The 8,680-nt window shown below is 44.9% G+C and overlaps 1 long non-coding RNA gene across 1 annotated transcript; it reads right to left on the bottom strand.

Annotated features, from left to right (window-relative positions):
• LOC110257419 lies at positions 1,020-7,156 on the bottom strand. Its single transcript, XR_002339986.1, has 3 exons — positions 6,703-7,156; positions 4,908-4,997; positions 1,020-1,698 (listed from the first exon to the last, which is right to left on the bottom strand). It is a non-coding gene; the product is annotated as an uncharacterized LOC110257419 (long non-coding RNA).

An 8,680-nucleotide genomic window follows, 5' to 3' on the forward strand; every position in this document is an offset into this window, starting at 1 on the left:
TTAGAAGCATAAGATCCCAATACTCCCTGGCAGGCTCTAAGGGACCCTTAGAGGATTTAGGGACCCTTGACCTGGTTGCATGAAGTTGGCCCCCTGAGCTATTGGCAGAGCTTTTAGTGGCCTACATAGACAAACTCCACAAATACAGAATGTGGCCTTTATATCAGCTTAAGGGATAAGACCCAGCCTTTGGACAAGATCGCCAATTTAAAAGCAGAGGACTTGAAATTCCTGTTGGATGAGCAGAACACATGCCCCATCCCCAAATTTCTATTATTGAGAATTAAAAAGCATCTCTTGTACATAGATTAGATATTATAAAAGCAATAATAGCATTAAAAGACAACTGGCCTTGCTAAATAGTACATCTGTGAAGAATGACTTCAAATTAGAGCTTCCCAAACTAAAGCCATCCTTTTCCCCCTGGTTTTATTGAGATATGATTGACATACAGTATAGTATAAATTTAAGGTGTACAGCATATTGATTTGACTTACATACATCATGAAACAGTTATCACAATAAATTTAGTGATCATCCATCATCTCATATACATACAAAATTAAAGAGACGGAAAAAATATTCTTTCCTTATGATAAGAACTCGGGGGAGTTCCCGTCGTGGTGCAGTGGTTAACGAATCCGACTAGGAACCATGAGGTTGGGGGTTCGGTCCTTGCCCTTGCTCAGTGGGTTAATGATCCGGCGTTGCCGTGAGCTGTGGTGTAGGTTGCAGACGCAGCTCGGATCCCGCGTTGCTGTGGCTCTGGCGCAGGCGGGTGGCTACAGCTCTGATTCAACCCCTAGCCTGGGAACCTCCATATGCCGCATAATAATAATATTGCATATTATATCCTTAGCACTTGTATATCTTATACTTGGAAGATTTCAACTTTTTTTCTTCTTTTTTGGTCACCTGATGGGAGTTCCTGGGCGAGGGATAAGAGCCAAGGTGGAGTTGCAACCTACACTGCAGCTGCAGCAACACTGGATCCTTTAACCCACTCTGCCAGGCTGGGCTTGAACCTGTGTCCAGGCACTGCAGAGACACCACCAATCCCATTGCACCACAGTGGGAACTTCAGGACGTTCGTAATTTTGATCAGCTTCATCCAATTTCCCTGCCCCACAACCTCCGCCTCTAGTAACCACAAATCATATCTCTTTGTCTATAAGTTTGTATATTTGTTGGGTTTTGACCTGCAACACTGTGTGTGTTCCTAGTGTGAAATATAGTGATCAGTATTTCTATACCTAACAAAACGATCACCATGATAAATCTAGTTACTATTTGTCACCATACAAAGATATTACACTATTATTGACTGTATTCCCCACACTGTACATTTTATACTGGTGACATTTATTTTGTAACTGGAAGTTTGTCCTTAACCTCCCTCACTTATTTCTTTCATCCTCCCTCCTCACTGCTGAAGCCATCCTTTTTGACAAAAATTTCTCAGAGTTACAGGCAACAGTCTGTGTTAGTTTCCTGTGGCTGCTGTAACAAATTACTAAAAGCTTGGTGCCATAAAACAACAGGAATGTATGCCCTCACAGCTCTAGGTTTCAGAAGGGCCATGTTACCTCTGGAGACTCCAGGGGAGAATCCTTCCTTGATTGCTCCAGCTTCTGGTGGCTCTTGGCATTCCTTGTGGCCACATCACTCCAGTTTTCGTCATCACGTTGCTTTCTCCTCCTGTGGATATATATATATATTTTTAGGGCTGCACCCACGGCATATGGAGGTTCTCCAGGCTAGGGGTCGAACCGGAGCTACAGCTGCCAGCCTATGCCACAGCCACAGCAATTTGGGATCTGAGCCACGTCTGCAACCTACACCACAGCCCCCAGCAACGCTGGATCCTTAACCCACTGAGCTAGGCCAGGGATTGAACCTGCGTCCTCATGGATACTAGTCAGTTTCGTTTCCACTGCGCCACAACAGGAATTCCTCCTGTGGGTGTCTCTTATAGGAACACGTGTCATTAGAGTTAGGGCCCGCCTGGGTAATCCAGGATGATCTCTTTATCTCAGGATCCTTAATTAATTTCATCTACAAAGACCCTTTTCCAAATATGGTAACATTCACAGGCTCTGGAGTAAGGCAGTGGACACATCTTTTGGGGAGCCACTATTCAACCCACTACACAACCCTGTACATGAAGTCAACTCATTCAATTTATTTATTTATGCAACTAATACTTATTTAGTGGCTAGTATGTACCAGAAATGATCTAGGATTTGGGGGGGGCAGCAGTGAAAAATCAATGAAAGAATTCCTGCAGTTCCCATCATGGCGCAGTGGTTAACGAATTCGACTAGGAACCATGAGGTGGCGGGTTCGATCCCTGGCCTTGCTCAGTGAGTTAAGGATCTGGTGTTGCCGTGAGCTGTGGTGTAGGTTGCAGACTCAGCTGGGATCCCGCGTTGCTGTGGCTCTGGTGTAGGCTGGCAGCTACAGCTCCCATTAGACCCCTAGCCTGGGAACCTCCATATGCCACTGGTGCGGCCCCAAAAGGACAAAAAAATATATATGTGTATAACTACCATATGATCTGGCAATACCACTTGTGGGTATGTACATCCAAAATAATTGAAAGCAGGATTTTGAAGAGATATTTGTACACACACTCATGTTCAAATTAACATCATTTGCAATAACCAAGAGGTGGAAGCAGCCCAAACATCCATCAGCAGATGAGTGGATATACAAAATGTGGTAAATAAATACAATGGAATAGTATTCACCCTTAAAAGGAAAGAAATTCTGACACATGCTACAGCATGGATGAACCTTGAAAATATTATGCTAAGTGAAACAAGTCAGTCACAAAAAGCCAAACACTGTATGATTTCACTCACATGAGGTAACCAAAGTAGTCAAATTCATAGAAACAGAAAGTAGAATGGTGGTTGCCAGGGTTGAGCGGAGGGGAAAATGGGCAGTGGTTGTTTAATGGATATAGAGTTAGAGTTTTGCGAGATGAAAAAGTTCTGGACATTTGTTATACAACAGTGTGAATATACTTGACACTACTTAACTGTACACTTAAAAATGTTTGAGATGAGGTGTTCCCACCCACATAGTGTCTGTGAGGATGAGGGTTTGATTCCTAGGCGCGATCAATGGGTCAAGGATCCGGCATTGCTGCAGGCTGCAGTGTAAGTCACACATGCGGCTCAGATCCAGTGTTGCCTTGGCTGTGGCATAGGCCCGAAGCTGCAGCTCCCATTCAACCCCTCGCCCAGGAGCTTCCATATGCTGCAGGTGTAGCCAGAAAAAGGAAAAAAAAAATGTGTAAGATGGTAAATTTTATGGTATGTGGGGGTTTTTTAAACCACAATTAAACAAGTTTAAAATCACATTTTTAAAAAATCCCTGGGAGTTCCCTCCTGGTCTAGTGGTAAATTAGGACATGGAACTTTCACCTTTGTAGCCTGGCTTCGATCTCTGATTCTGGGAACTAAGATCCCACATTAAGTTACTACATGCTGCAGCAAAAAAAACCCAAAAAACCCTGCCTTCATGGGACCACTAATCAGGTATATATATATTTTTTTAACTCTAATAAAATTTAGCATACATAGAGAAAAGTGAAGAGCTCGTACCTGTACAGCTCAGTGAATTTTCAAAGTAAACACAGTCATATAGAACCAGGGCCCAGGTCAAGAAATTGAACATTACAGGACCCCTCTCGGCCCCTTCCAGTCACTACTTTCACACGGGAATCACTGTCCTGACTTCTTACATTATAGATTTGTTTGGCCAGTTTTTCACTTTATATAAATGGAAAGCCACAATACAAGCTCTTTTGTGATTGGCTTTCTCTTAGGATTATGCTGGTGAAATTCATGCCTGTTGTTTTACATTGTAGGTCATTCGTTTTCATTTCTATACGCTGAACAATCTAGGAATCTTGGTGAACACATGTACACATTTCTCGTGGGTAAATAACCAGAGAGATCCTGATAAATGTTTCACCAGCTCAGGAGGGGGGAAAAGCCCTCATGCGTAGCATTTGTTGATTCCTATGGTGTATCTACTCCCACCATGACCCGTTAGTTCAAGCTACCAATGTGATGGCACTGAATGCGAAGCTGGCAAGAGGTGCCCGGACTCCGCTCTCTCAAGCCGGTGGGAATCAGCTCCATCACTGTGAACACCTGGGAGGTCTACCAAGAAACAGATGCCAGGAGTTCCCGTCATGATGCAGCGGAAACAAATCCCACTGAGAACCATCAGGCTGCAGGTTCCATCCCTGGCCTTGCTCAGTGGGTTAAGGATCCGGCGTTGCTGTGAGCTGTGGGGTAAGTCACAGACACGGCTCGGATCTGGTGTGGCTGTGGCTGTGGTGTAGGCTGGCAGCCGCAGCTCCAATTAGACCCCTAGCCTGGGAAACTCCGTATGTCACGGGTGAGGCCCTAAAAAGCACAAAAAAGAAAAAGAAACAGATGCCAGAACAGAATGAGACACCTAAGAGACAAATTAGGGGGAACATCTGTGAAGGAGAAAGAGAAAGGAAGCAGGGAAAGGCAGGGAGAGTATTCAGACTGGAATAAAAACCTGACAGCTGTAAAGGAAAGAAGGAAGGAAGGATTGGTTAGGAAGAGTCTCAAGCTGTTGCGAAGCTCCAAGAAAGGCCTGTCCAGGGCAATGGGCAGTGCTGGAGACAAAACTGTCAGTCGGAGCAGCCCTGACTCTCGCAGGAATAGGCCTGTATTAGCACAAACATGGTCATGGAGCCAGGCTGAGGCAGCTGGGTTGCCAGTGAGTTACACTCCCCACGGCAGGAGACGTGAACACTGCACTTTCATGAACTTCACACCGTACAGCATTCCTTCATGCCACCTCCCTGGAGATGAGTGGGACGGCTTCTCAATCAATGTCCTCTCTAGACATCTTACTTTTCACAAGTTCGATGCATGACCCTGGCTTGGCTGACGTGTTTGGAAGCTGCCTTGGCCATTTTCGACTGAATAAGCCCCAGGTTTCTTCTGAAAAAAAAAAAAAAAAAAAAAAAGAGGGATACTGAGGAAGACACCAGACTTCCTCCTAGTAAGGGCAGATAAGTGTTCTAATTATCGATTACAGTAATGAGTTGACCATACTGTATCCCCAACTGATGATTTGTACCTGGCTGTTTATATAAGGAAAGAACAGAAAAATGGAAGAAACTAATCAGAAATAGAAGCTGGAAAATACCTTAGATTCCAAGTTATAGTTATCTATGGAACGAAAAGCAATGTGGTGCTTTTAAAAATATGTCCACAAATTCTTTGCTACTCCCTTTATATTTATACATTGGAGTTTAATTTCCCTACCTAGAATGTAGGCCAGACTTGGAGACTCACTTCTGACAAATAGGATGTGGGTGGATTGTGACCACACAGAGGATCTCTCTCTCCCTCTCCCTCTCTCTCTCTCTCCCCTGCTTTTTCTCTCTCTCCCTCTCTCTCTCTCTTCACTTGCTTTGGAAAAAGCCAGTCATCATGTCATGAGGCCACTCAAAAAGCCTGTGGTGAGGCCCAAGTGGTAAGGAATTGAGGCCTCCCACCAAAAGCCAGCACAAACTGGCCAAACGTGGGTGTGAGTGAACTTGAAAATAGATCTTTTAGGGAGTTCCCGTCGTGGCACAGTGGTTAACGAATCCAACTAGGAACCATGAGGTTGCGGCTTCAGTCCCTGCCCTTGCTCAGTGGGTTAAGGATCCGGCGTTGCCGTGAGCTGTGGTGTAGGTTGCAGACGCGGCTCGGATCCCGCGTTGCTGTGGCTCTGGCAAAGGCCAGTGGCTACAGCTCCGATTCGACCCCTAGCCTGGGAACCTCCATGTGCCGCGGGAGCGGCCCAAAGAAATAGCAAAAAGACAAAAAAAAAAAAAAGAAAAGAAAAGAAAATGGATCTTTTAGCTTCAGTCAAGGCTTCAGATGGTGGCAGCCCTGGCCAGCATCTTAACCATGACCTCATGAAAGACCTTGAACCAGAATTGCTTAGTCAAGCTGTCCTCAAATTTCTGATCCACAGGAACCATGAGGATAATAATTTGTTATTGTTGTTGTAAGCCCCTGAACTGGGGATAACTGATCTCATGGCAATAGATAACTAATACGGGCAATGAGAGTTTGAAATTCCCCCTGCACACAACCAACATCATAGCAGAAGCTGTTAGTACTAAGACAATGTGGCAAACCCGTGGAAGGTATCCGTTTCCTCATTTCCTGCCTTGGTTCATAGAGAAGTCATCTCCTCTTGAAGCTGACTCTCACCAAAGCCCACTGTCCTGGTGCTATTAGAAACACCATCTTTGGAGTTCCCGTCGTGGCTCAGTGGTTAACGAATCCAACTAGGAACTATGAAGTTTCAGGTTCGATCCCTGGCCTTGCTCAGTGGGTTAAGGATCCGGCGTTGCTGTAAGCTGTGATGTAGGTTGCAGATTCGGCTCGGGTCCTGCGTTGCTGTGGCTGTGTGTAAGCCAGCGGTTAGAGCTCTGATGAGGCCCCTAGCCTAGGAACTTCCATATGCCTTGGGTGCGGCCCTGGAAAAAGACAGAAAGACAAAAAACAAAAAACAAACAAAAAAAAAATAAGAAAGAAAGAAAGAAACACCATCTTTATTTCTAGAGCTTATATAAGGCCTTGATACAGATTGCTGCCAGGGTTATGATCAAAATCTCTGATGCCTACACAGAGCTCACCATCTCACCTTGCTGCCGAGCCACAGGCACCAGCTCCCATCCTCTAAGAAGACACTGGCAGCAATGCAGACTTCATAACAGCAAAGTGGTTCTTGCATTCACCTGTAATGTGACTGTGCAGGAACCCCAAGGTGGGGGAGGGGTGGCAGGTAACTCTTTATGCAGAGCTAGCTGACTGAAAGCCTGGCTCCTCGTGACTAGAGGTGTGGCCCAGATTGCAGTGTTTACCAAGATAAACAGGCTGAAGCCAGAGCAGCGTATCAGACATGGCTCATGGAACAAGGATAATTTAGCTATGAACCCCAGTGTGTCAGGGCCAAGGGCACTGATTATGGAAAAGTTTCAAAGGGGATAGAAAGAAAGCAGACCTGCACTAGGTCCATGAGCCAAAGTCCTACAGTTGGGGCAGCTTTGAAATGTGTGCCTAAGGCCATGGAAGCCATAAGGGCCCTTGCCCTATATACATTTCGAGGGAGTTCATCTGGAAAAATTCCCCGCAGAGTTCCCCCGTGTGGCTCAGCAGGAACAAACCTAACTAGTATCCCTGAGAATGCGGGTTGGAGCCCTTGCCATGCTCAGTGGGTTAGGGATCTGGCATTGCTGTGAGCCATGGTGTAGGTCGCAGATGCAGTTTGGATCTGGCGTTGCTGTGGCTGTGGCGTAGCCTGCGCAGCTATAGCTCTGATTTGACCCCTGGCCTGGTAACTTCCATATGCCGCAGGTACTGCCCTAAAAAGAAAAGAAGAAAGAAAAAAAAGAAAAGAAAACTTCCCCACAGAGTTGCTAGGATTCAGACTTTGTCCCAAGCTGGCAAATTAGTTTAGGTTCACCCAGAAGAAACCCCTGAGGCAAGTATTCAAGATTACTGGGGGATGTAATCCTAAAAAGCACACAGGGGAGTGAGGAAGTGAGACATAGAAGATAAGGGAAGTCAACACAGGGTGTTTTATCAAACCCGGTACTAGCGTGAGCAATTGGAGCTGAATTACTCGAGGGAAACATTGGGAAATGGTGTAAGATACAAACTCCAGGGAGGGAAGAGGGTTGGAATTTTTGAAGGTATTTATACACCAGCTCCAGCCAGCCATGGTTGAGGGTTGCTAGGGGAAGGAGTGTTTATTACTGGGGTGATCAACACAGAGATGCAGATATTTGTTGATCAATTTTTTGTTTATCGGTCATTTAGGTCTCCTTTTTTGGAATTGCATGCTCATATCCTTTGCCCATTTTTCTATTGGTTTATCTTTTTAATACTGATGTATATATTTAGATACTAATCTTTTCTTCATTGTATGTGTGACAAATATCATGCTGCAGATTTTTGTTCAGTTTTTCACTTTCTTTAGGGTATCACTCAACAAATAGTTCTTATTTTTAGTGTAGATTATTTATCAATCTTTAGAGGCTATGCTTTTCTTTTCTTTCTTTCTTTTTAGGGCCACACCTGCAGCATATGGAAGTTCCCAGGCTAGAGGGCCTACACCACAGCATCAGCAACACGGATCTGAGCTGCATGTGTGACCTCCACTGTAGCTTGCAGCAATGTTGGATCTTTAACCTGCTGAGCGAGACCAGGGATCGAACCTGAATCCCCATGGATACTAGTCGACTTCTTAACCTGCTGAGCCACAACAGGAACTCCAGTCTGTGCTTTTCTTGTTTAACAAATCTTTTCCTGGAGTTCCAGGAACAAATGAATGGATTAAAAAGATGTGGTACATACATACAAGGGAATACTACTCAGCCATAAAAAAGAATGATATGATGCCATTCACAGTAACATAGATGCAACTAGAAATTATCATACTAAGTGAAGTAAGCAAGAAAGAAAAAGATAAATACCATATGATATCAGTTTGTTTGTTTGTTTGCCATTTCTTGGGCCGCTCTTGTGGCATATGGAGGGTCTCAGGCTAGGGATCCAATTGGAGCTACAGATGCTGGCCTACACCAGAGCCACAGCAACTCGGGATCCAAGCCGAGTCT

Source organism: Sus scrofa, chromosome 17 (genome assembly GCF_000003025.6).
Source record: "Sus scrofa isolate TJ Tabasco breed Duroc chromosome 17, Sscrofa11.1, whole genome shotgun sequence".
NCBI classification, from domain to species: Eukaryota; Metazoa; Chordata; class Mammalia; order Artiodactyla; family Suidae; genus Sus; species Sus scrofa.